The following is a 27,224-nucleotide window of genomic DNA, read 5'->3' as shown; positions in this document are numbered from 1 at the left end:
TTGCTACTGATGGAGCTTTTAACTGGTTTGGTCTACTCTATATCTTTTGATTGACATGATTTTAATTGCATTTTTAACTAATATGTTTTTAATTGTACTTTGTCAATATTTAAATATCATCATCGCCTGACATCTCCAGCCTGGAAGCAGAAAAGGCACCGTGAGAATAATCCCGAGCAGTTTATTCTCTGCACAAGCCAAGATCAGAACAAATCTTTGCGAGATCATGGTCCTGTTAAGCCATTCCCCACATCAAGATGCTGCATGTGGAGAAGAGAGAAGTGGAACCATACGGTTGACAGTCATATCATGCATAGCCTTCGCCCATCCTCATGGGTATCTTCACATTAAGACAGGAACCTCTGTTGGAAAAGAACATGAACATACAGTATATAATAAATGATCTGAACCAGTGAGGATGGGGCAATAATCAGATAAATACTGTGTTTTCCCATCTTGTTTTTCTTAAATCTAAATGTAAATTGTTAGTTTTAGACTTCCTTCCTTTTCTCCGAGTTCACTCTTTGCTTATTTCTCTTTATGGCTAAAAAGATGTAGCCTCACAGGACTTTATATAGAAAGAGAGAGGGGGGGGTGTTCCCCTGAGCTTCACCAGCCTCCCAGCATGCCTCAACATCCTCCCAGCCACCATGTGGAGCTGCTATGCCAAGGGAAGGGGCCACCAATGGACCAGGGGCCACTGCATCAGGGACCTCATTAAGTCCGTGGCCTACCTTTCTCAGACCACTTCCTGGAGGCAAATAGCAGCATGGTATTTATTAAATATTTATGCATTGAATATGTATTTATGTATATATTCATTGAAATGTTTATTTATTTGATTGGAAAAAAATTTTGTATAACCAAAACCATGCTGCTCAGACCCGTGCAATTCAAGGGAGAAGTGTCTTCCTGTCTCAGCTCATGTGGACCTGAAGCAGTGGTCAAAACCAATGCTGCTGGCTTTTGAGCTGCTCCTCACTCCCTCAAAAATTAGATGCCAACTTGAATTATGTGGAATTCTTCCTCTTCTTTAGATCAATGTAACTGTTATTGAGGCAATATTTTTGCAATGAATGATTTAAATGAAAAATATTAGTCTTTTGCAAATACAGTCTTCTGACTATTTCTAATTAACCCTCCAAACTGGCAACACCCAGATAATAATATTCAAGTAACATAAAGCAACGGATCATTCTTTAGGTTGGAAGTGGATATAATGCTTCATGAATGGCTACCACCAAAACCACTCTCACCTTTGCCTGCCATAAAGTTCTCAAGGTCCGTATCTTTTTTGTCATACACATACATTGTTGTAAACAGTAGCCAATGATGTAGAGTGTGGACAAGCACATACTGTACAAGGACAACAGTATCCTGTTGCATACTGTAGAGTATGCAATGGGATACTGTTCCATCACATATTCTGTCATTGATTGCTAGGCATTATGGAGGTGGACAGAAGGCGATAAAGCAGGATTCCCACTTCCACTGGCAGCCACACATCTCTTATAACAGCTACTGCTAGTAATGACTCCAGAAAATCAAACAGCGTCAAGATGGCACGTAAACACCCAGAGGCCAATTTGTATATGATTTTCTTCTGATTTGTCATTCAACAAATAAGTTTTTGCCCCAATCAACACTTGAACGCAGAAGTTCAGAAATTGACAGGATCGTTTACTAGAAAAAAAGAGGAAAACCTGAGTCATTCATGCATATTTATTTCTAATTAGATTTCTGCAACTGTTCAAAATTCATGCATAATGAATAGAAAGAGAACAAGATAGTACCTATTGTCTGTACTCCATACATGTACTTATTCCACTTTGTAAGTACAACAGAATCCCTACAATATCAGGGTCCTGCAGTCATATGCACATAGGATAGACATGTACAATTTAATGTGCATGGATGCTGTTCAGGCATTCAGCTGTAATCTCAATCCCTGTAGCCTTGTATTTACTGAATGTCTGAAAAGGGCCAGCTTTTTATACACTGGTAACCCTAGAGTCAATGCGGGAATAGGTTCCTCCAAATAAGAGTGCATGTGACTTAACATTAGGAGGTATAAAAGTTCTCATTACAGTATATGATTCATGTTGGCATTCACTTCCTCAATTAGATGAAGGTGTTGGAAGTTAAAGCACCAAAACTTGTTGTAACAAGAACCAGAAGGGGAAGAAAGGAGGCAATGGCCAGAAGAACAGCCAGGTGAGTATATTTTGTCCCCTCTCATCTTTTCCAAGTAATCTCTTGCTCATTTCCAAATTTCTATGTTCAAACTTTACTTCTTCCATCTTCAAGGAAGTCAGAATCACAGGGAGAAACAACAGGTGAGTTCTATTCATTAACTGCTAAAAGCATAACCTTTTGCCCTCAATAGAAATCTCTGTAATGCAGTTCAGGATGCCTCCCACACTATCTCTAAACAGATTTGCTAAAGCAATCAATGCAAGTTATCTGTTTTTACCTAATTACAGGTTTCCAAGGTAGTTATTCTGTTTTATAGCCATATGTTCAACACTAGCATCCTATGCTCTGATGGTATAAATGCCAAATATTTCTAAAGAGATTACGGACGGTGATAGGTGAACCTTTCATTATTTCTAAAAAGTGACTAGAAGACTGCAATGGAACCAACCAGCCTGTCGCACTATTTTCCCAATGAAACACTCTCTCTGGAAGCTTTCAAGGAGAAATTTTCACCAAGAAAAATAGCACACATAAAAACCCCTCTTCTAATGCCATACGCCAGTCTTACTCCTCCTCCAGCGCCTAATTTGGTCCTCTGGTGGATATGGATGTATATGGATGCATCCTTAAATTTCAAACATGGCAGACCAAAAGTAGATATGCCTTCACCTCTTCTAAATGAGCCACACAGGCAATTGTGTTTTCCCTGGCGATGTACCTCATGGTTTGCCAAAAGGATCCAAAACTATTCAAGCCACCTTAGCCTCATTGATGTCAATGAAAAACAACCTTGTTTGGTGAAGCTTAGCAAGCAAAGTTGATGCACTGCATAGAGAGCTTCAGGGAGTATCATCATTCTTGCTGTCGAGAGCTGGTGTTAGACAGAACAATCAGGTGTTTTGATGGAAGGGTGCATTAATAGCTTGGCCAATGGCCTGCCTTGGGGCTCAAGAGGAGATTGATGGGAGATAAAAGGTGAGTTATTCATGCCTTTGATCCAGTTCTTCTGGGTGTGTGTTCATTATGGATAACATCACCTACTAGAGACCAGATTGATTCCTGGCCTGCCTTTTAATAGATGTCTACATTAATTAATGTTTTAGAATGAGTTAAAGATCTTATTTATAATGGCTTTTGAATATCTTTGAAGGTGTGTTTTAGATTGATTTCAGTGTTATTAATATTAAAGAAGGCAACTAAGCTGATTTAACAGAGAAATCCAACACATCAGCAGTTGTTTGGAGTCCTACATGTGATAGCAGAAGTGCTGGAGGAAAGTAGGCAGCCTCTTCTTGTCCGCCAATTTTCCCTCTAGTGGTGCCAGCAGTGGCTTTTACTAGGCACTCCAAGAGCTACATTGGGCAGGTTCTTTCCATGTGCATGCATACATCTACACAAAGAAGCACAAAATCATTTGCCATGACAAAAGCGTTTGTATAAGTGTGTAGGTAAAGGTAAAGGTTCCCCTTGACAATTTTTGTCCAGTTGTGTTCGACTCTAGGGAGCGGTGCTCATCCCTGTTTCCAAGCCATAGAGCCAGCGTTTTTGTCCGAAGACAATCTTCCGTGGTCACATGGCCAGTGCGACTTAGACACGGAACGCTGTTACCTTCCCACCGAGGTGGTCCCTATTTATCTACTTGCATTTGCATGCTTTCGAACCACTAGGTTGGCGGGAGCTGTGACAAGCGACGGGCGCTCACTCCGTCGCGTGGATTCAATCTTGCAACCGCTTGGTCTTTTGACCCTGCAGCACAGGCTTCTGCGGTTTAGCCCGCAGCGCCACCACGTCCCTTGTATAAGTGTTTAGATCTAGAATAATATGATACATCAGGGACCAACTACCACCTAAGCAACAGCATGGTTATGTAGCTTTAGGATAATTTTGGGAACTCTCAATGGCCTTGCAGCGTGGCAGCCACGGTCATGAGAAGCCTTTACACAGCCTAGAAATAATAGCTGAGGTCTGGTTGCACAGCTCCATATGTCAGAATGATGTCAGGAGCGGCAGGAAATCACCACTGATTAAAATTTTCCTTTGGCAAATTCAGGGTGCATCTGATTTTGTTGCACTATGCATTTTTTGCATCCTGAAATCCCCCAAGGAAACCTTTGATTAGCAGTGATATTCATCACCAACATGCATGCAGAGCTGTGCAACAGAATTTCACCCATTGTATTATAAGCAATTCAGTTACAGTATTTATTTTATGTGTAGTTTGCAGAATTGTTTTTTGAAGGAAAAGATACAATATTCAAACAAGCATGATGTGCACTTGCAGTTGCTTGTTCCCCTTAATGAGTTACTTTTTGTGGTAACAATATAAGGAAGTTATATTTCAAAATCAACTCAACAATTGGAAATAAAGTGATTTTAGTAGTACAATAGGTACATGTTCCTAGTTACTTTTCAAAGTCACCTTTAAACCATTCAAACATATTTTTGCAGGCCCATTATTAAAAAAATATGATAAGGGCCTTTTTGGCCAGGCCCTTATCAATTTCCAAGGTGTTTCTTTAATTTTCTTTTTTAAAAAAGACCAGAAAGCAATTTTCAATGCAACTAGTCGCTTTATATGCTGCAATCGGCAATAGCAATGAACCACTTATTCTGAAGCTTTTCTGAATATTATTATGAGTAGCAGAAATCTTTCTTTATTTGTATTAGAGTGTTGTGCAACTTAAAATTATGGGCATATATGAAATATAGGTAAAACAAATTAAAATGTTAAGATAATTAGACTACTTTTTGACCAGAAGTGGGCTATTTCAATAGCGTTTATCTCAGCCATGTGCTAGATCTTCTTTTTGTACATGGGGTGGGGGCATAAACTGCATGCAAATATTAATTAATACATTAATTATACATAGCTAAGACATATGCCAAGGGTTGCTGGGATCTTCCATGTCTTACAAGTGCAATGTCTGAACTAAAGTATTGTTAAATATTTTCTCCTCTTGTTTCTTAACAATAATGCTGCTAGTTTCTATCAAGGAGCAGAAATGTATATCAGTTTGACACATGGGCACACAGCTGCTGAAGGAAGCTTAAGTCCTTTGCATAGGCATCACTCAGCATGGAAGCTGGAATGTGGTACAGAATTTAAGTTTCTCAGAATCTCAGCTTTCATTTTCAAATAAGCATGTTTCTTGGTGTTAAGGGCTAAGACTCTGGGCTGCTGCACTTTCCTTCTCTCTCGCTATTTTAATCCCTATACTGTACCCTGTTCCTCATGCCCCTAATGATTTCTGCTCATTCTTTGGGTTCCTCTCAAGGCTTTCCCAAAATATGCAACATTTTGGGAGAATCCAAACCTTTCAATATAGTATACAGATATGTAAGGAGCCATCATAGCTTGGCATCTGTGCGATCCTGGAAATGTGAATGTAACGAAATGTACAAAACTTTAAAATGAGACAGGCTGTCTGCCTACATACAATCTAAAGGAGAACTTGGAAATAATCTCTTATGAATTTGTTATATTTCATTTATTTTTGTCTGAAACCCACAATATTAAAATTCATTGCTTAAATGGTCAAATACCAACTATATTAGAGGCTCTAGTGGTAATTTACATTTGACATTGTTGTTCAATTTGTGGATTCAGAGGGATAATATTTTGGGTGTGATGGCCATGCTTGGACATTGTAATAGCTTTTATGATTTAAAGTGAGTATGTTACTGATAAGTTATTAATGATGAATATATTTTTATAAAAGTATTAACATTAGCTAATTAATTAATTTACAAACTGGTGTTGATGGATTAGTCTGAAAATTCAGGATTCTAAAGCCACAGATAAAAAAGTAAGAAAGCAAGAAAGTAAAATTGTTTGATGTGTCTGAGTTTGAAAATAATGATGGCAGGCATTCTTTTCATAAAGACAAATTGTTCAGGGCTAGTGACTTGCTTCTTCACTTACCCCAATAACATTCATCTACTCTACAAGAGAACATTACATAAGAAGACCTCTAGTCCACCTAAAGGTGTTTTGGAAAATGACTAAAGGAGACTCCAGGACATAACACACTTCTCCCACCCCCTGAATCCCTCCCCATAGCCAAAGGAAAGCAACGAGACAGTTCCCTGCCGTTACCTCTGACTGGGGAAGAGGTGAGTATGGGTTATGCTGGCTACTTTCATATAGTGTGATTGAGTCTCTAGAATCCAACACAACCTTTTCAGACCTGTAAGATCTAGCTGTAGCCCAAACATGTGTTTTGGAACCTTCTTCCTTCTCTTTTTAGAAAACCATATATTTGCACGGGGGCTTCTACAATCCTCTTTCCTTTAATCTGCGAGTCAGTGGTCGGTCTTCATGTACCATGCAAGGTGAGGTGTAACAATATGCTACACTTTGTGTTCAAACAGAACAATGAGGAGGCCCATCTGACCTATTCACCACATTGTTTATGAACTCATACATTTCCAAACAATACCACACTATGGCACACAGCTCTTGTGTTCTGCCAATATATCTCATATGCCAGTAAAGAAAAATGAAACAATACAGGGTTAGAATTTCTTGAATTCAACCTAGGGATAATATCTAGGATGGTAGCTAAAAATATTTACCTAGCAAATTGTGTGCTGCTTCTATGTACTTAGAAGTAAAGTCCCCTGAATTCAATGAGATATGTATCTGAATCTTATGAGTGTTTAGTTAGAATTACATTTCAATGTATTGAATAGGTCCTACTCACTGGGATGCATAGCACTGAAACTTTAACTCCTTATCACTCAGCTCTGGGTGCTTATTTTCTTGATTTGGACATGAGCCTACAGACCACGTATGAACGTCCTGGGCTGGAGTGAGGATATGTTTTTCCACGTTCCAAGAGTCAGGAAGTATGTTGCATACACTGTTTGAGCATTAGAACTTTTCTCGTAAATTTTGCAAAATAACAACTAGTTAGAACCAGCAGCTCTCTGGGGGGTAAGAAAAGATATGAGCCGTTTAAAAAAAAAATCCATCTATATTCACCACACTTCCTAAAGGATGTTTCAATCTAACAATTTTTCAAGCAATCATTTGCCATTACTTGATGTTGCTTTACACAGAGATAACATATACCCCAGTTGATTGACAACTTTTGTATTCGGCCTTTGAAATTAATTATCTATTATCTATTCTTCTGTCAATATCATGGGTCTAAATCTTGAGCAAAAGAATTACACTTTTGGAGAGGGGGAAAATGTGTCTATACTGACTGTGCAAATAACTAACATTAGAAGGCACTCCATCCCCCGCTCTTAACTACCTAATAAGGTTATGCAAACTGTTTAATCAGCTAAAAACACCCTAGGTTTGTTGGGGTTAATGATAAAACCAGAACTTAATTTCTGTTCTGGAGGAACAGAAATCTTGCAGTAGTAAAATGCATACTATTTCACATTCCTTGTGCTTCTTCCATAATGGTGCCATACCATAATAGAGATAATTTTACTAATAAGAGATACTGGGTGAATTAAGGTCCAGTTCTGTTCTATGGAGGGGATGTAGGCCACAACCATATGTTTCCTTGTGAGATCATGGGAGATGTGAAAAGCTCCTGCTGAAAAAAACAGATGCTATTATTATTTAAGGAAATCGCCTTTTTAGTTGATCTGTAACACACAGATTGGCCCTCATTCTCTGTGCGCAGATAACCCAAAGGTGCCACCTATGCACAGGTATCAGCAGGCTTGAGGAACTTTAAGATTTCCAGAAGTAAAGAAAAAACCCACTTGTTTCGCTTTGTTTTAAAGCTGAGGATGATAAGAGTTGTGGTTCATGATATTAGGAGGTTAAGTGAAGTGGTGGCAACATGGTAATTTGAGCCAAATAGCAGGTGAGTTTACTGTCCACTGGGGCAAACCCACTGGGATTCTTTTTGTGGAGAAGGTTGTAGGAAAGTCCTTTCATGGGGAATATTTATAACAATAGAATAACTGAAGAATAGGCTGAAATGTCAATCACAACACAAGTCCAGTCTATTTAGATCATAATATACATTTTAGAAAACAGGCTAATTACATAATTACCTAATTACATTTCATTTGAAAGGGCCATTCTTCTCTTTGGACAATTAATATATTTGTTTAGGAGAAAGGGACTTGGCCAGCTTAGGGAGAGATTCTTATTTATTGCCCAGTTAGAGAGTTTCCAAACAAGTTGTTCTGCTCTCTGATTTCACAGCTGAAATGAAGTGGGAGGGGGAGCAATTTAAGGAGAATGGAAATGGAGGCCGAGGAGAGGATCAAAATAGCATGAATTGTCTAATTGTTTGTGTCAATAGATGCAAGATCAGGCTTTCCAAGTTGAGAGTAAAACTACAACATTACTTAAGCTCTTCTGTAGCTTTTGGCTTCTTTTGAAATGTGTAGGTCAGGGCGTCCTTGATTTTTGCTCTTTTATCTTTATCCCCAAGTTTTTTTAGACATGATGTAGTGGGCAGCTTCTGTAGCCTTTATTTTGGTGTATATGTGAACACTTCTTCTTTGCCTGGTAGTGTAATCCTCTACCTGGCTACTTAGAAGTAAATCTTGCTGGTTTCAATGGAAATTAGTTCCCCATAAGAGCATAAAAGATTGTGCTGGAAGTCTTGAAACACAGAAACAAAAGTGGCTATGGCTGTTGTTGTCTAATGTGCATTTCAGCTATAGGTTGCTACCCATCATATACCTATGGGATACAGTAGGATATAAACTCCAACAGAGAACTATAATGTAATATGACATCATGCAAGCAGTAAAAATGTGGGGATAAATGCCAACATTTACTGTATCAAGCTCAACCAATGTGTGTGAACATAATCAACCCATTCTGAATGTATTTGCCGGAACATTTCAGATATGCAATGTGCGGAATGGACTAAACCAAAAAAACTTTTTGAAGATATATTTTTCCAAGCCCCACCAAGACTATTGATCTTTGAAGGCTTTTCTACTTCATTTAATCAAAAGGGAACAGATCTGCCTGTATATTTCCTGGTAGAAGTAATAAAGTGATACATGCACAAGACCATGGAAAAGTTACTTTTGGGGGGCTCCAACTCCCAAAATCTCCCAGACAACATTGCTTCACTGAATTGATTGATTGATTGATTGATTGATTGATTGATTGATTTGATTTGATTTGATTTGATTTGATTTGATTTGATTTGTATCCTGCCCATCTGGTTGAAACAACCACTCTAGGTGGCTTCCAATATAACATGAAAAACGAATAAAATAACACAAGAATATTCCATAAATCTTACAATAACAAGTTACAATACAGAAATAGAATAAAATAAATAAAGAAGAATAGAAAGAAAAACCAAGTGTTGACTGATCCAGACACCAACATACTTTGGGAGCATTTGCTCTCAATCAGTGAGATACTAGTGGAAATTCTGCTCCTTCACATAGCATGTCATACTAGAGTAGGCCCACTGAGTCAGTGGGGAATTGGTGAGCCAACTTCCATTGATTCAAATGGGTCTACTCTATTTGTGATTTGCTATGCTAAAGGAAGTCAGACCTAGACTGAGCCCACTTGAATCAACGGAACTTATGGAGGAGTTGACTCCCCAAATCTTCACTGACTCAATGGGCCTAATCTAGTGTAACTACATTAAGCAACAGGATTTCAGCCAATGTATGCATTCCTGTTGCCCACTTAACAGTACAGTCCCACCCCTAGACTTTCAGAAACAAGTCTAACTGACTTCAGTGGCGTTGATTTGCATTAAGCAGTTAGAGGGTTACACTTAGGTTCAGAGACATTATTAAGATCAGTAAAGAGCTTCTAAACATTTTTAAAATTACAGTTGCCAGAGTCCTGTAGCAGACTTGGCCTTGTCAATGCTGACTGGAGGATTCTGGGACTTGCGGTCCAAAAAGTAACTTCTTGGAGCTATGTCTGTGCATTCCTCTCTGACAACTGTCCAAACGGATTTCTCAAGCTCAGTGGGATTTTTCCCTAGTAAATGTGCTAGATTTCTGTTTCATTTGTTTGAGTTGCAATGTGATTGTTCAAGCCCACCTCTTCATTTCCATGTACAGCATCTGTCCCCTGAGTTAGCCCCCAAGCAGTATTTGTAAACTTGTGCAGTTATTAAAAGCAAAGCAAAGAAAAAGCCTTTAATTGATCAGAAAGTCTGGCAGCTAATGCTAACATTCAGTTTTATTGGCACAGGCCATATGATGCATTCAATGTGAGAAACATTTGAGGTGTGTCTACTTTCAATCTGGAGACTTTTGTTTCAGGACAATAAATACCTGGGCTCCCTCTGTGAACTAAACTCCTTATCATTCTCAGGTTAACAGCAGCACAGCAATAATGAGAATGCTGCCTCTGGCAACGTAGGTCTTAAATAATGTCACACAGCCAGACCAGTTTTTCCATCCATTTTCTCTGTGATGACTCATTGTAAGATAGAGAAAATTATCCTAAATTTGGATTGCAATCCCATTTACACTTATCTGGAGGTAACTTCTGCTGACTTAAGTAGAGTATTTTGCTTCTGAGTAGACGTGGTGGCATTGTGGGTTAAACCACAGAAGCCTCTGTGCTACAAGGTTGGATCCATGCGACGGAGTGAGCTCCCATTGCTTGTCCCAGCTCCTGCCAACCTAGCAGTCCGAAAGCATGTAAATGTGAGTAGATAAATAGGTACCACCTCAGTGGGAAGGTAACGGCGTTCTGTGTTTAGTCATGCTGGCCACATGACCACGGAAACTGTCTACAGACAAATGCTGGCTCTACGGCTTGGAAACAGGAATGAGCACCACCCCCTAGAGTCAAACACGACTGGACTAAATATCAAGGGGAACCTTTACCTTTACCTAGACATCTACTGTATAGAGTTTCACTGATAGCCCTATAGCAAAACATTGTAGCACAGAGTGTTTCTCTTCAGTTTTATGTTCCATTCCAAATCTATTCACCCAGTTTGTCTCTCACAAACTCCAAAGACTCAGCTATTTGTTTACCCCAAGGACATTCAACCTTCCTTGGACTCCTTTGGGACCCCTTCTTTGCATTTGCCCCCCATCCCATTTGCTTTTGGACACATTTTTTGCCTAATTCTCTAAGTACATTAACTAAGCATCTTTGATTTCTCTGTTGATATCTATGAGCAACTCACTCTTCCATCTCTAGAAGTATTTTTAAAATAGTTTCTCAGACTGAACTCAGAGGTGACATACCCAGAAAATAAGATGGGTCTTTTCACCCTTTTAAATATCTTTACAGCTATTCCTTCCCCCTTTTTTCCAGCATCTTCATGTCTTTTGTTTTTCTCTCAGAGTACAGTACCATCTGGGAAAAATTCTGTGTTTTCATTAGGTTTAGCATGTTTGAAAATAGTCCTCTGAAGATGCTGGCCACAGAGACTGGTGAAACGTTAGGAAGAACAACCTTCAGAACACGGCCAAAGAGCCCAAAAAACCCACAACAACCATGTTTGAAAATAGTTTTTCAAAAGCTGACTACACAATGCACAAGGAAGCACATATTTTTTTTGCTTGTGAAGCATAGTTTTTTTTTGGGGGGGGGTTGGATAGCAAAGTATTTTACTCAGCTGCGAGAGGGTTATTAATTTTAAATTGCTTGTGAAACTGATTTATTTTGAATAGTTTTGACATATGTGAACACCTCTGTTAGTGTAAATTTTGTCTGTGGGTTCAGCCCCGGCTCCCTTATCTTTCTGGAAATACCCTACTCTCTCTCTCTCTCTGTCTGTGTGTGTGTGTGTGTGTGTGTACACACGCAAGGGCACCTGGCACAGGACATGGCCTCAAATGTGACAATTCTAAAAGCACTCTGGAATTTGTTCTGCAAAAGGAGGCCAAGTTGGTCATCCCTCTGACAGCACACATGAGCTTTCCTATTTTCTCTGGCCTTTTGCAACTGACTGATCACTAAAGTCAGGGGCTTCCAAAGGCTTAACAATACTGTTCTGCTGTAATTCTCAATTTCCAATGAGATGTTTGAATGGGTGCTAACTGCATTCTGGAACTGATTTAATTATGTTTTATTTGTTATGCTTTTAAAATTGTACTTCTTTCTTAATCAAATTGTGAGCTATGTTAGGTCTTAGTTTTTTGGGGGAAAGACTGAATAGAACTCCCATAAACCTTTTTGTACTTTGGTGGTGATGTTTGGTTGCCTCTCTCTGGCTGTGGGAAAACTGAAATCCAGCATAGAAGGAATGTTGATACTTCATTCCCATTCTGTCATATGGCACAGACCTTAACGTCCAAGAGTGCACACCAAACGTTCTGGGAGGGCACTGTAGTGTTCCCCTCCTCTTTCTCCAGGTGCCCCAATTGGATGGAAACTGAGGAGTCTGAACAGTAGAGCCTTCAGTGTCCTTTAGGACTTTCCATATGGATTAGAACCTTGAGTTCCAATTCATGTAGAACAGTGGTCCCCAACCTTGGGCCTCCAGATGTTCTTGGACTTCAACTCCCAGAAATCCTGGTCAGTAGAGGTGGTGGTGAAGGCTTCTGGGAATTGCAGTCCAAGAACATCTGGAGGCCCAAGGTTGGAGACCACTGATGTAGAAGACTGCAAGTGTAGCAGAGAATGTTCTGTTGAGATTCATCACCCTGCTTTATATGTTCAGGTTCATGAAATCATTGATTCTGAATGCTTGGTCAGTGTTTTAGTGCCTGAACTATAGTCATACTATTTTGAAGTGAGCACCAAATATAGTATAGTATATAGTATGGTATATAATATAGTATAGTGGTCATGCTATTTTGGAGTGAGCACCAAAAAGTTTTCCAGTGTTTACTAATCTCATCATCTGCATTCAGGACCTGTGCTGTGCTTTGCATGCATGCTGAGTATACAGTGAGCATAATCAGGCAGAAAACAATCTGGGAATACTATCCATATTTATGTACCTATCTGGTTATCATTATGACTCTTGGTGTTGAATGTTTAGTGTATGAAATCAGCCTTAGAACAGCCTTCCAGATAGCTAAGTGCAAATCCATTTGGAACTGTTTATCCCATTATTCTTAAAAATGTGAGGTGGAATCTTGGAAGTCACACCCATGTCTTTAGAGGTGTCATAAGTAATCTTGGCTAATTCTGCTATATAGAGAAAATGTTGGTAGAAGTTTCAGTGAGTTTGTGTTTTATCTCTGAGAGAAGATGTTTGTATTTTCTTTCCAATATTACATTTTAGCCTGTGCCTTGAAGGGCCCCCTAACACCTGATTTTCACATTGAAAAGCCATCTGTTGCCAGGAATTTTTAATAAAATCCTATTACCACAGGGGGGGTCCTGGGGTCTTCTGGAAGATATAGGTAAATTACAAGTTAGGGATTGGATTGGAGGGACCCAATTCAAAAGACTTAAACACAAACTGTAGAGCAGGACAGGGGCGACTGCAATAACTACCGTGGCATCTCTCTGCTTAGCGATGTAGGGAAGCTGCTTGCCCACGTTGTGCTGAAGAGGCTCCAGGTGCTTGCAGACGGAGTCTATCCAGAATCACAGTGTGGATTTCGAGCTAATAGATCCACCACTGACATGGTATTCTCCCTCTGACAGTTGCAGGAGAAATGCAGGGAACAACAACAGCCACTCTTAGTGGCCTTCATAGACCTTACAAAAGCATTTGACTTGGTTAGCAGGGATGGCCTTTTTAAAATACTTCCCAAGATTGGATGTCCACCTTGTCTCCTTAACATCATCAGATCGTTCCACGAGGGAATGAAAGGCACTGTAGTTTTTGATGGCTCAACATCAGATCCCTTTGACATCCGAAGCGGAGTGAAACAGGGCTGTGTCCTCGCACCAACACTTTTTGGGATCTTTTTTGCTGTCATGCTGAAGCATGCCTTTGGAACTGCAACAGAAGGTGTCTATCTCCGGACTAGATCAGACGGAAAGCTGTTTAATCTCTCTAGACTGAGAGCAAAAATCAAAGTCCAACTAAAATGCATGCGGGACCTCCTCTTTGCAGATGATGCAGCCATTTTGCCCACTCTGCTGAAGACCTCCAACAACTCATGAATTGTTTCAGCAAGGCCTGCCAAGACTTTGGACTAACAATCAGCCTGAAGAAAACACAAGTCATGGGCCAGGGCATGGACTCACCTCCCTCTATTACCATCTCCACACAAGAATTTGAGGTTGTTCACGACTTTGTATACCTTGGCTCAACCATCTCTGACACCCTCTCTCTAGATGTCAAGCTGGATAAACGCATTGGCAAAGCAGCTACCATGTTCTCTAGACTCACAAAGAGAGTATGGCTCAATAAGAAGCTGACGACACATACCAAGATCCAGGTCTATAGAGCCTGTGTCCTGAGCACACTCCTGTACTGTAGTGAGTCCTTTGTGCACGGCAGGAGAACACCTTCCATATGCGTTGCCTCCGACGGATCGTTGGTACCACCTGGCAGGACAAAGTTCCAAATAGAGTAGTCCTAGAACGAGCTGGAATTTTTAGCATGTATACATTACTGAAACAGCGATGTCTACATCGTGAGAATGGCTGATGGTCGGATTCCAAAGGATCTCCTGTATGGAGAATTAGTGCAGGGAAATCGCCCCAGAGGGAGACCACAGCTGCGATACAAGGATATCTGCAAGCGGGATCTGAAGGCCTTAGGAATAGACCTCACCAGATGGGAAAACGTGACATCCGAGTGTTCAGCCTGGAGGCAGGCATTGCATCACGGCCTCTCCCAATTTGAAGAGACCCTTGTCCAGCAGGCCGAGGCAAAGAGGAAGTCACAAAAGCAGCAAAACCAGGGAGCTGGACAGGGGACAGATTGGATTTGTCTTCAGTGTGGAAGAGATTGTCACTCTCGAATTGGCCTCCTCAGCCACACTAGATGCTGTTCCAAATCCTTCATACAGAGCACGTTACCATAGTCTTTCGAGACTGAAGGATGCCTAAAAAAAAAAATAGGAGCAGGCTATAGGGATCTTCTTTATTCTTAAATAGACTATTAGCTCATTTAAGTCAGGGTGGACTACAATGTTTGGTTGGTGACAGCTCTCCAGGTTTTCAGACAAGACTATTTCCCAACCCTACCTGAAGAATGAGTCCGTGGAGTGGAGTGGAGACAATCAGACTAGGACTCAGGAGACCTGGCTTCAAATCCCTGCTCAGCCATGGAAAATCACTGATGGGTAAAACTGGTAAAACTGCTCCTGAAATAAAGCATATAGCTTGAAAACCATACAACGTTCACCAAAAGTTGGAACAGACTTAATGGTACATGACTACAATAGCAACAGCAACAAAACCTGAATGTGCCAGAAGTTGGATCGCCTGCCCTGCGCAGCATATATGTCTAATACCGAGCTGCACTCTGCCCTGGATTGCTTTTGAACTGTGCACACAGATCCCTAAAGTTGGAAACCAGCTCTGCCTTAAGCAGGGAATAAGTTTGATTTTTCATCTTAAACTCCTCTGCAGAGCAGCTAGCACAATATAGCAGCTCGTCCTGCAAATTGAACACTGCCCTATTTCCTCTACAGTACTGTGATGTAGAGATCCATAGGACCAGACATAAAGCTGTTTGACAAATGCCATCCCCAACAAGCTCAAAACTGGTGTTCTATTAATATTTTTAAAGTTCCTTTAAATCCCATTCCTTGAGAAAATGTGCACGCTTGAATGGAATCAAATCCCCAAGCCCCTATGTATAAGTAAAAAAGAAAAACTTTAACACATACATAATCACTGCCACTGGGCTCTTTTGTTTGTTCAAATGACAACAACGACAGCTATCTTTGCATATACATTTGCTTTCACACACATGGAAAAGGAAGATTTTCTCATGAAGGTTGGTTTTGGAAACAGGCAAAACAATCTTATAGTCTGATTTGATGAAGTTGTGAGAAGACAGATATGTTGCCTCTACACTTTCCAGGTGGCCATTTTATCCTATGGATGCTGAGCCCTGGAAGTGCTACTGAATGAGGGAGATCCTGTGTTTGAAGAAGAGCAGTTTGTAGAGATTAAGGGGAGACACACGGGGTATAATGCGCAATATTCAGAAGCCCTAACAGTGTATTTTGGCAGTAGTTATGGGCTGTCAAGTTGCTTCCAACCTGTGGAGACTCTATCAATTAGTAACCTCCCAAAGATCCTGTGCTTAAAAGCCCTACTCAGGTCTTGCAGACTCAAGAGTATGATTCCTTTATTGGGTCAATACATCTCAAATTCTGATATACCCTTTTTCCTGCTGCCTTCAACTTTTTCCAGCATTGCTGTCCTTCCTAGTGAGTCTTCCCTTCTCATAATAATCCCAAAGTGTGACGACTACAGTTTATTGGTTTTTGCTTCCAGACAGACTTCAGGCTTGATTTGATCTAGGATCCACTTATTTGGCTTTGTGGCAGTCCACAATATCTATAAAACTATTGTCTAACACTATCTTTCGAATGAATTTTTTTAAAAACTCTGACATCTTTCTCCACTGTAACCTTTTATATTTGTACATAGTAATTGGAGATACAATCATGCTGATGATTTTGGCCATGGTTCCAGGTGACATGTTCTTATTTTTAAGAATCTATTCTGGTTCTTTCATAGGTGACTTTCCATGTCTCAATCTTCTTCTGATTTCCTGGCTGAAGTCTAAACAGAGAGTATAAGAACTGATATTGTACCAAGGTATAGAAAACCTTCAACATATATGGTATTAGCCAAGGTTAGTTGTTTAAAGTACTTCCTTCGAGTGTAAAATAACAGGTACCATGTTCTCCAGAGTTCCTGCCACTAAAGTACTTTGTTCTGTGTGGATTCCATTCTTCTTTGTACTCTAAATGTACATGATATTGTGTGAGAAACAGGGATTGCAGGAGAGGCTTTTATCACAGCATCCTCCTGCCTCATTCATTGCCTTTATTGGTGGGGGGGGTTACATTATATTATCCTCCACTCAGAACTCTCCATGATTATTCCACCACTATTTCTTTTTTCCTACCATGGAAAATGTGTTAAGGAGAAAAGATGGACTAGCTGTGAAATACCTTCTAGCTGCTACCATGATAAAAGCATCTCTATACTATAATAGACATTGTTTCCATGCTACATATGATACTATCTAAATTATGAATCCCTATGTAGGGTTCCTATCAGAGCTTGGAAATAACATGCCTGGAAAAACATTTTATGCGCATTCATTGGAGGGATGTTCAATAACAAGAATTTGTATTTTACTTTTAGCTAAACAAAGACCCATACTCGTTCAGTTCTTGGCATAACTTGAGAATGAGTTCTGACTTGTCATTTTGCTATTCCTCTGGTTTTAATTCTCAATAGTGAATTGTTGGAAGGCTGAGAATATTTTGCAGTGAAATAAACTCTGGTTTGCAGCCCCTGGAGGGTTTTGTATGGAACAAGAAGTCTAGATTTAAGAATGGCAAGGTTTTGCATAGAACAAGGAGTCTGGTAGGCAGTCTGTCTATGGTTTCTTTCAGAAGAGATGATTAGTGTAACAAATTAAAGATTCTCACAACTGATGTTAGCAATTAACAAATTGATTTTTGGAGCCCACTGATGATCAACAAAGCAAATTAATTTTCCAAGCTTATGTTCCAAGCCTTGGTTTACATAGTAGTGGTGTTATGCTCTGATTGGATCTGAAGCAATATTGTACCTTATACTTTGACATGATGACAGAGCATTGTTGTGGAGGCATCTTTTTTTAAATCAGTGAGAGAGAGTTCTTTGTATCAGGTCTGATGCTGAAGTAAAAGTACATCAGTGACCAAGTCATGGTTGTAAATTCAGGGAGTATAAGATGCAGCAGAAGTGTGCTGCATCTTAACACCAGCCACATACATCTAATTCCCCCTGTTTCTTCTGTATCACATGCATGTATTCACAGCTAGAATGACTCAGCCAGCAGAGTATTCCACCAGTAGGTCATGGTGGTGGCATATCTCATGTTCTGCAACTGTAGCTGGGTTTCTCCCAAATCCTATAAACCACCACCATGCTTGACTGTAGGCATGACACACTTTGTACTCCTCACCTGGTTGCTGCCACATGCGCTTGACACCGTCTGCACCAAATAAGTTTAGCTTGGCCTCACCGGACCACAGGAAATGGTTCCAGAAATCCATGTCCTTAGTCTGCTTGTCTGCAGCAAACCGTATGCGGGCTTTCTTGTGCATCATCTTTTGAAGAGGCTTCCTTCAGGGACGACAGCCCTGGAGACCAATTTGATGCAGTGTGTGGCATATGATATGAGCACTGACAGCCTGACCCCACCCCACCCCTTCAACCTTTGCAGCAATGCTGGCAGCACTCATACGTCTATTTCCCAAAGCCAAACTCTGGATATGACGCTGAGCACAGGCACTCAACTTCTTTGGTTGTCCATGGTGAAGCCTGTTTTGAGTGGAACCTGTCCTGTTAAACCACTGTATGGTTTTGGCCACCGTGCTGCAGCTCCGTTTCAGGGTTTTGCCAGTCTTCTCATAGCCTAGGCCATCTTTATGTAGAGCAAGAATTCATTTTTTCAGATCCTCAGATAGTTCACTACCATGAGGTGCCATGTGGAACTTCCAATGACCAATCTGAGAGAGTGAGAGTGATAACACCTGCTCTCACTTCACACCTGAGAATTGTGTCACTAGTGGGGGGGTCTCATGACACCATGTGGGAAAATGGCTACTTGGGTCCAATTTGGACATTGTCACTTAGGGGTGTACTCAGTTTTGTTGCCAGCGGTTTAGACATTAATGGCTGTGTGTTGCGTTATTTTGAGGGGACAGCACATTCACACTGTTATGCAAGCTGTATACTTACTGCTTTACATTGTGGCCAAGTGTCATTTCTTTAGTGTTGTCACATGAAAATATATACTAAAATATTTATGAAATGTGAGGGGTGTACTCACTTCAGTGATATAGTGTAACTAGAGAAGAAACATTTCATTTTGCTTTATTTCATGGTTCTTTCTGGGGCTGCCTGTTGTATTTTCATGTTTTTCAATCGCCAGTCCTTTTGTATAACAGAAAAGGAATTGCTTCTTTGGGCTCATTTTGTTTTCTGGTGCTACTACAAGAAACCCATAAAAACGATCCCCAGAAAGCACAGGCAAGGCAACAGAGACTCAGTCTTCTCCAAAAGCAGGCAGCAGCATGGCCAACAATAAATACACCCCCCCCCTGCACCAAATTCACCAAAATATGCATCTTTAAAAGAATATATATACAGTAAATTAATAAAATGTTTTTAAAAGCACTTGAACAGGGAAAGCATCCCCCACAGATGGAAAGAGTAGCCCCCCCAAAAAAAGCACCCCCCCCTTTAAAAAAAAACAAGAAAAGCAAGGAAGTAAATAAGGGGGCAAATACATTCAAAGCCCTCCCAAAGGCAAAATTATTAGAATATGGGGAGATTTCTATCCCCTCTACCACTTAGCACTTATTTGACTCCAATGCAGTGTCAGGCTAGGAAGGACCAAAAAGGGGAGGAAAATTTTGAAAGAAATTGAGGGTGGAATAAAAAAAAATTAATCCCAAGGAGGCACACTGGTATGGGCAGTCTACAAAGAAGACTACAAAATAATCCAAAGAAATGCAGAAAAAATGACCTCAAAAATCAAAAGAAAAGGGGAGGATCCAGGAGAGATACAAGCAGCCAAACAGCATAAAACAGTGGGTGCCAGAAACTCTTTCTCTCACACACACACACTGAAGGAAGTACTGAGGCAAAGAAAGAGAACACCCATTGGTTTTTTGTTTTAGGGGGCTTCTTTTGGGAATCAAAGAAAGAAGACAAGACATGAAGGTCCCATCCCTAAAATGAGGTTCAAAAGCCTGCTTCATTAAGAAGCATATTGGATGGACCTAGACAAGTCGCCACTTCTAAGGGCAGTCACTGATGAACTGAGGAAGAAGAGGAAGCATATCACGAGCAAAGAAGATTTGTACCAAATTTGAATATGCTAGCTATGAAGTAAATGAATAATTGCTCTAGCTAGACCAGCATGTAGAAACCCATCATTATATCTATACTTCAAAGAGCAATGGAGCATGCATCTCTACAGGGAGTTGACTGCAACCAGAGGATCCACTTGCCTCCTTCTCTTCTGTTATCCAAAGCTCCATGTTGATCAGCACTTCCAGGCCTTTAAATTTTTTTTTTCTTATGGCTCTTTCTTTTTAAAACAGATGTGGGCTGGACCACCCTTCAGATCAAAGTTCTTCAAAGACAGAGGACTGCCCTGTGTTAAGTAAGGCATGTGTTCACATTGCTAGCTCTCAACCTGGCCTTCTTTATCAGGTTGTTGTAGAAGGATGACATATGGAAGAACCACGTAGACTTCCCCAGGTTGCCTTCAGTACAAACAAGGAACTCGTTTTCTAGTAAAACAACAATGCCAGAACACATTTTCCTGCATAGTCGTGTGTGAATCTCCCAACCACTTGGTAAGCTTTATAGTGTGAAGTGGTGAGTTTTATTATATCCATATGACAGATGGGGTGGCAATGGGTGGATTTATATTATAAATGGGGATTTAAGGCCACCCAGTGGTCCTGTGTGGTTGAATGGAGATTAACGTCATGCTCTTGGCCACAATACTATCCAATTATTTTGATATTTCAAAAACAATTTATGTTCATTTTTATAGCAGTGTATAATATATAAGATATTATGTGTTCTGCATAAATATGCCAGATATGCCTTCTACCAGCCATATCTAGTCTATCTAATGTTGTATTGCCTTCCCTGAGTGTTTTCTAGGATTTGGGACTGGTGTTTTTTTTCCAGCTCAAACTGAAGATGCTGGAGGTTGCACCTCCAGCTTGTTGCATAGCCCTGCCCTGTCACTGTTTATTTATTGTTGCTATGTGCCATCAAGTTGCTTCCAATTTATGGTAATCCTTGTAGTGTTTTTGATGTTCAAGGAGTGGCTTACCATTGCCACCGTGTAGTTAGCTCCTACAGTCAAGTGGGGTGGGAAATGAACCAGGCCTCTGGATCATGTGCGGAATATACAAGAAGTGGCATAAAAAATAAGTGTTGACATCTGTGTTAATGAGAACCAAAGTATGTATTCATGATGTTACCCATGTGTTTTGGACTTGCACGGCTACAAATAACCAGCACAATTATTGGCACAAAATGAATGACTGTAAATTGCAATCTAGTTGTATGGAATGGAGGCTGAGGTCATATTCTGTTCAGAATATGGTGGGACCAGCAATTATATGCCTTGATATCAATCTTCCCCATCCTAACTATTCCTTAGAGGAAAAATGGGTATGGTTGCTAGTCTCAGTACTGCTATGATTTCCAGAATTGCTATTCTCTGCTCACCAGGTAGGAAGTGAAACTTCAGAGCAAACAGCATCCGAGAAGGAAGGAATTTGATTTTTGTCTGTGCTATAAATATAAACCTTGAACGTCAGTCTCCAGGCATTCCTAGCATGTCCCAGAGCCCATTGACTCAGCTTGAAGAAGATACCTGTACATGTCTTGTGCTTCCAGAACACAGGCACAAAGGCGAGGAGTGGGAGAGGGGAACTGGTGAGAGACGGCACATTTGCTTGGATCATTTGGGCAGCTTGGAGTAAGTCAGGTATGGAGCATCAGTGTCACCTCTAGGTAGAACCATAACTATGAGTCCTGCTACCTGAGAATCCTCTGCCATGTACTGTAGTTGAAGCTTGAGTCATGTTAAAATTGTCATACATGGGGAGAGGATGGAGACATGAGGAGGAATGGCTTAGACCCATGATGATCATACTGGATCCATAAATCCATGTGTCATATATCCTTCTGCTCAACAAGGAGTGCTTACTCAGGCCCGGCAGGTTCAGGACTTCCCAGCAGCAAATAGAGCTCTCATCTTAGCAAATATTTGCATCTTCTACATTTCAATGCTTTGCATGAAAGTTCCAGTCACAACCGTTATGAATTTTGAGACCTTCCCAATAGGCTACAATTAACCTTCTATAAATCCTGGCACCTGTATATGCATGGAAAACACTGTGTATAGTAGTGTAGTGGGGCTAAGGTTTGCAATGTCAAAAGCCCAGAACTTCCTGAGTAGCAGGGTCTATGACATTGTCCAGCACCCCTTCAGGTTTTCCAGTCTCCTCTCAGCTAAGCTTTGCAATACCTGGGAGAACTTTGCAATATCTAGTATAGCATTGCTAGCTATCCCTGTGGCAATACAAAAAAAAAAAGGCTCTTGGTTTGCTCTTGAATGGAGAATTAAGAGCCATTACATTCATAAAAGTCCTGAATCATCGTCATTTGTCAATAGGGACTGAACCAGTTACCTGCATTTTTAGACAGTCCTTTGGGGGACTGGTGATAAGGATGGTCATGATGAGCATTTGCCCTTCCAAATATACCACAATCCCAGTGATTATGTGTGTTGCAGGTAAAACCACATGGAGGTATGAGTTTATTTTGCTGCCTGCCCATCCATGGGAAAAAGAATCCATGGGTTTTGGGATGCCATACTACCTGATTTGCCAGTTTTCTAATCTGAATTCGAGATCAATTTACCCAACCACTGATCTAGAAGCAGTTCTAGACCACCACCGGGTACGTTCCTGCCTTGGCTTTGACCTACCCCATGACATCACAAGGATCAAGGCCCTTATCTCAGTTTTACATCATAATCTCAAGATACAGGATACTGCTGTCCAAACAACCCAATTAATATTGCATGTAATTTGGCCAAAGCATTAAAAAGTTATGGTTTAAAGATGATAGCCCCTAGAATTCCCTAGCCATCACTGTCAGTTGCCATGCTAGGTAAGGATTTTGGGGAATGCAGTCCTAAAAGGCAACTTTCTTAAGCTCCAAGTTTGGCCCTGAGCTGCAAATTATGCTATAGAGTCATTTTAATTTTATTACGTCTCAGAAATGTGGAGGTCTAAGTTACAATTTTACAGGGCTCTCCTTCTGGTAAATTAAGAGGGCTAAAAATATCCAGAGACACAGGTGTGCCAGATCTGCATGTGCAACTGAGCTTCTTGGATTTGTTATGGAACAGCGGGATGCAGCCACCCACCCGTATGCCAATGCACACACACACCTCTCCACGTGGAATGCAAACCATTTTAGGAAAGTCAGAGGGGGGTTCGAAAGCAGCTTGTGGTGGAGCCCAAGAAATCTGCTCTGCTGAAACAGATAAAAATGAAAGCCCAGCTATGTGTGCATTATGCTTTGCAAATGTAGAAGGGGGCTTGCTGATTGTCCAGGGTTGAATGGAGATTGGGTGTCCCAAGCTAAACCCAACAATCCATCTTTGGCACTAAACTAGTCCTTAGGGGTTCATTTTTAAACTAGGCAGGTGTGCAGTAGACAGAAGTTACATTTGGACCTACCAGAATATTTCTAAGTGATTGGCCATGGATCAAATGTTCCTGACTGCCTATTCCTTGACAAAAGCAAGAAAAAAGTGACGTCCCCACTCCCTCCTGCTCTGAATTATTCCAGTGAAATGAAGAAAACTTGCAATAATCAAGACTGGGTTTACATGTATGAGGGTCATGAGCTAAATTCAGTTCAGTACTCCAAACAAAAGTGTAGGTTCAGAAATCTTTAATTCAAAAGCTCTATGCAGGTCCAAAGTCAAACCCTCTAATAGGAGTGGAGCACCAAGCAGAGGAATGCATGTGTTCAGACTTGTGGTTACACAACACGTTATAATAGACTAGTCCTGCCTCCTCCGTTGTCGTTTCCATCCTCCTCCTTTGCATGGAGGATGACTTACTGAAGTGGAGAGCTTCCTCTACCTGTGGTTCATGCCCCTGGTAATCCTAATTTTTCACATTCTAAGTTTCCAGGAAATCCTCCATAAGTGGTAAAAGATCTTTGGTCCCTCTCCATGCAGGATAAAAGAAATGAAAATGGGAAGAGGGGTCTGAGTGATTGTGCATGTTGAGTAAACTTGCTGGCAAACCTGCATAGGGCTTAAGTGTAACTCTTTTTCCACCACACTCCAAATGGTTGATCCCAGGGATATGATGGCCACACAGTCTGAGAAGGCATTCATCATTGTTTCTCCACTTCAGGCAAAGGACACTGAACTACAATTTAAATTCCAAAGTGATTTCTAATTGTGTACCTAATTGTGTGTCTTCTTTTTCTTTTCTTGCTGTGATATGTTAGGAGGCTTCTTCACTCAGAGTTCCAACTTAAAACAATGTAAATCCCACAAGCCTAAAGTCTGCTCATTTCTACTGTAGAAGGCTTGTTTCCATGTTGCAACTCACTTTGACTCTACTTCTTGAGATCAGAATCCCAACTGGCTTGTGCATGTCTCCAGAAGAATTTCAGTTTCCCTTTCCCAACACAGGTCCTCTTCAAAAGGCCCTCCGTTGTGGGCCAGGGGCTCAGAAACAGCAGCTACGATAATGCAAGTGACTTTAGTATGCACACACACACATGCACCAATACACTTCACATAAGTCCTATCCAGTATCTGGGTAGGCTGAGCATGTGAGGAAGGAGAGCAGACTAGCCCATCTCCTCCCTTTTCACCTTGCTTCTGTGAAGTAACACATCTGAAAAGAGTACATGTCTCAAGCTGTGAAGGCTCTCCACATAGGCCAGAACATGGGGAAACTGAGTTTTTGGCTTATGTGGAGAATCTTATGAATCATAGAATCATATGAATGATTCTATCTTATGAATCATAGAATCATCTTATGAATCATGGAATCATCTGAAGATGCTGGCCACAGAGTCTGGCGAAATGTTAGGAAGAACAACCTTCAGAACACGGCCAAAGAGCCCAAAAAACCCTCAACAGCCAATCATAGAATAATTGAACTGGAAAGGGCCTATAAGGCCATCAAGTCCCCCTACACAATGTGGGAATACAAATCAAAGCAGACTTGACAGATAGTTGTCAAATGTTCTCTTGAATGCCTTCGCATTGGAGCACTCACCATTTCCCATGATCATTGGTTCCATTGTCGTACTACTCTAACAGTTAAGGATTTCCCCTGATATTCAACTGAAATCTAGCTTCCTGTAGTTTGAGCCTATTATTATTTGTCCTGCACTGTGGGATGATTGAGAACAGATCTTGCCCCTCCTCTGTATGACAATCTTTCAAGTATTTGAGAAGTGCTACCATATCTCCCCTCAGTCTTCTTTTTTCAAAGCTATATGGGAGTTCGATCGAGGCTTCTGTGGAGTCCAGAGAACAACGCGCTGGGGGCCGAGAGCCGGGAGTCCTGATAGGTCCTGACTGGGGGAGATCCGGGGGAACTCAATGGGGACACCAGGGATGCCTACAGAGTCCAATGTGGAGAGCCTGGGGAGATGCCAGGAGATTCAGAGGTGCAGAAGATCTTTCGAACTCGGTAGTGAGCTTGGGGCTTCCATGGGGAGTCTGGAATTGGGGAGCAGGTGGTGGAGTCCCATTTGTTGTGAGGTTCTGTTGGCTGCTCCCCTGATTGATGCCATGCCATCAATTCCATTGGGAATGGCCCCCCCACCCATTCCCTCGAGGAGCCCAGCGAGGACTTGTCAGCTATCCACCTCGCTTTGAAAATGGCTACAACAGTGCCATTTTATTTATCAACTCTTTTGCTCCTTTCACTCTCCTTGTTCATCATTGAAACTCATCCCAAATACAAGATGAGTCTCACAAGTGTTTTAATCATTCCTGGAACAACAAGATCGCCAGACAGAACACGACAGAACAGGACTTTGAGTGGGGGGGGGGGAGAAGATTTTTGGGTTTAATCTTCTATTCATTTAGATTATTGTACTGTGGGGGGGGGGAATCTGCATTTAATTTTGTTTTCTCTTTATAGCTTCTCTATTTATATTGTTTATTTTATTTCAGTTCTATTTTATGGCTATGTTATCTTTATGTTAAATTGTTTTGTTGTATTTATTTTAATTCATCCATTTTAATGCCAATTGTTCTATGTTCCTTTTCTTGAATTATATGCACTTTAAATTATTTAATTAGATTATTGTTACAGTTTAGTGTAATGCTATTTTGTTATATATGTTTGGTACTTTTTTGCTAAATCCTCATATCACATTTCTGTTCAACTATATTAATCCCGCCCCCCAGGCTTTCTCTGGTGTTTTCTCTGGGTTTCTTTTTTGCTGTTTGGTATGGAGTGGAAGGCTGGGTGATTATGGGTAGAGGGAGATATGGTGCTGGCAGGGTCCCTACTCATGTCAGAAAACCCGTGAACAGATGTTTGAAAGCTGTACACCATCCTGGGACTCTTACCAACTGTCAGTATCGAGGTAGCCAGATCAGCCTACCCTCCACTCTAAAATTGGTGCTATTGAATGCCAGGTCTGTATCTAATAAATTCCAGCTTATTTATGATCTTATTCTGGAAGAGGATGCAGACCTGGCATGCATAACCAAAACCTGGATTAGTGGGGGTCCTCCCCTGCCCTTGTCTGTCCTCCCGGTTATGCTGTCCAGCACCAAAGTAGACTGGAGGGATGGGGGAGCGGCCATTGTATATAAAAACACCCTGGAGGTTACTAGGCACTCTGTGGTAGGCGAAGCCAGGTCTGGAGGCCCTCCACATGTCAACAGAGGCCAGATTGGTATTGGGATTTTGCTGGGTTACTGCGCTCCCCATGACCCAGCCATCTCTCTACCAGAGCTGGTGGACTTTGTCTCTGCGGCACTGTAGGAACCCCCGAGTCTTTTGGTCTTGGGTGATTTCAACATCCATTCAGGGACTGAGACATCTAGTCCAGCTCTTGAGTTCTTGGAAACCATGGCTTCCTTGAACATGTCCCAACATGTTAACCCACGCAGGTGGTCACATGCTAGACCTAGTTTTCTCCACCAACTGGAGTGATTATGGTCTGATGGTGGCTGACCTCATGTCGGTTCCCTTGCCATGGTCTGATCACCACCTAGTAAAATGTAACCTCTCAATGGCCCTCCCACCTGGCAGGGAGCAAGGACCCATTATAATGGTCTGCCCTCGAAGGCTACTGGATCCTGTAGGATTCTAGGATTCTGTGAGAGGGATTCTGGTAGATCTGGTTGGTGCTCCTGTCAAGGCTCTGGTTGATGGCCGGTTTACAGCCACCACCAGGG

At 41.1% G+C, this 27,224-nt stretch overlaps 1 long non-coding RNA gene across 1 annotated transcript in view; it reads left to right on the top strand.

Annotated features, from left to right (window-relative positions):
- Positions 1-490: 490 nt before the first annotated feature.
- Positions 491-27,224, top strand: part of LOC144587923 (uncharacterized) — a 28,966-nt gene continuing 2,232 nt past the window's right edge. The window contains exon 1 of the long non-coding RNA XR_013543180.1: positions 491-25,474. This is a non-coding gene — a long non-coding RNA (uncharacterized LOC144587923). The remainder of the gene's footprint in view (positions 25,475-27,224) is intronic.

This window comes from Pogona vitticeps, chromosome 3, assembly GCF_051106095.1.
Source record: "Pogona vitticeps strain Pit_001003342236 chromosome 3, PviZW2.1, whole genome shotgun sequence".
NCBI lineage: Eukaryota > Metazoa > Chordata > Lepidosauria > Squamata > Agamidae > Pogona > Pogona vitticeps.
The sequence above is the reverse complement of the archived record's forward strand: the minus strand, read 5'-3'. Positions and strand labels throughout refer to the sequence as shown.